Below are 1445 nucleotides of genomic sequence, written 5' to 3'. Positions count from 1 at the left end.
GAAAAGCCCCCCTAAGGACTGCTTTGGTCTCAGTGCTTTGTCCTGGGCTTCATCAGCCTGGGTTTCTTCCCCTGGTGTGGCTGATCTGAGTTTCACAAAAAAGTCGGGCCAATGCTGGCTGGGCAGAGTCTCAATGAAGAGTTTTTTATGCAGCAAGGAAGAGCCCTCTGGGACCCTCCCCTTCCTCCCTCTGCTCATCTCCCCCTCTTCCTCTTCCTCCTCCCAGCCTGTGGTCACTTCTTCTCCAGCGGCTCCAGCAGTGGGTTGCCTTCTGAGTCAGGGGTCTTAACGCTGTCGGTCCTGACGATGCAGGTGGGGCGATGCCGGTTGAGTATCAGGATGAGCTGCTGCCACTCCTGCTTCAGCTCCTCCATCTGGGTTTTCAGCTCCGCATTCATGAGCTCCAGCCACTCAGATTCCCGCTGCAGAAACTCCGTCCGCTCCTTCTTCTTGTTCCGGCATTGGGCTGCCACCACTTTGTTCTTTTCCCGGCATCTTTCCTCTGCTCCTCTTCCTTGTCTAGCTCACTTTTCACAGGTTGAGGCCTCTTGACCAGTTTCACCTCCAGGAAGTGCAAAGGGACGTGATCATGGCCCCAGTGTTGTGGATGTCAGCGTATTTCAGCTCCTCTGCAGTCAGGGCTGAGCTGGGGAGTCCGGTCAGGGGGCTGAGCCCTGGCAGAGAGCCCGCAGTCATGGAAGCATCATAGCAGGAGAAGTGGCAGTCCAGCCCTGCAGAAGCCTTGGGTGGAGGCGGCGAACCCGGGGCCTGGGCCAGTGTGCAGGCACCATGTCACCAGCCCCACCCTGCAGCATCCACCCGTCCCAGCCGCCAAGCATCCCTTAGGCAGGCTGTGGGGGGCGGCCTGGGTGTCCCTCTTTGAGGCGATCAATCCAGGGTTCTGCCTGCCTGCCTCATCACCCCTAACCACTTCCCTGCCTGCCTCATCTCCCCTAACTGCTTGCCTGCCTGCCTAATCACCCCTAACCACTCAGCCTGCCTGCCTGATTGCCCTTAACCACTCTGCTTGCCTACCTTATCACCTCTAACCACTTTCTGGGGGCGGGGTCAGCCCAGGTGAGGGGCCTGGTGGTTCTGGTCGTTCCACCATTTCAGTCCCTGGGCATTTATTATATAGGATTAGAAATTAAGGTAGCATTTTTGAATGGTCTATTGCCTATATTGAACTCTTGGATGTAAACTCTTCTTTTCATTGGACTCTTCTTGGGTGCTTTTCTGTTTTATCACCCTCCATTCATTCATCAATCCACTTAGAAATGACTTACACTCTACCACTTTTTTTTAATTTAAATTCTTTGTTTAAAGTATTACATAAGTCTCCTTTTTCCCCTGTTGACTTCTCCCAGGCTGCTCCCACCCCCAGCACATGTCCTCACCTCCCCCTACTGTCTGTGTCCATTGGTTATGCTCATATGCATGCATAC

The 1445-nt window shown here is 54.2% G+C and overlaps 1 pseudogene; it reads right to left on the bottom strand.

Moving 5' to 3' along the window:
- Positions 1–233: 233 nt before the first annotated feature.
- LOC103289637 (jun dimerization protein 2-like) lies at positions 234–696 on the bottom strand (annotated as a pseudogene).
- Positions 697–1445: the final 749 nt, after the last annotated feature.

The sequence above is a fragment of the Eptesicus fuscus genome, chromosome 8, assembly GCF_027574615.1.
Source record: "Eptesicus fuscus isolate TK198812 chromosome 8, DD_ASM_mEF_20220401, whole genome shotgun sequence".
Taxonomy (NCBI): Eukaryota; Metazoa; Chordata; class Mammalia; order Chiroptera; family Vespertilionidae; genus Eptesicus; species Eptesicus fuscus.
This window is presented reverse-complemented; position numbering and strand designations above follow the sequence as displayed.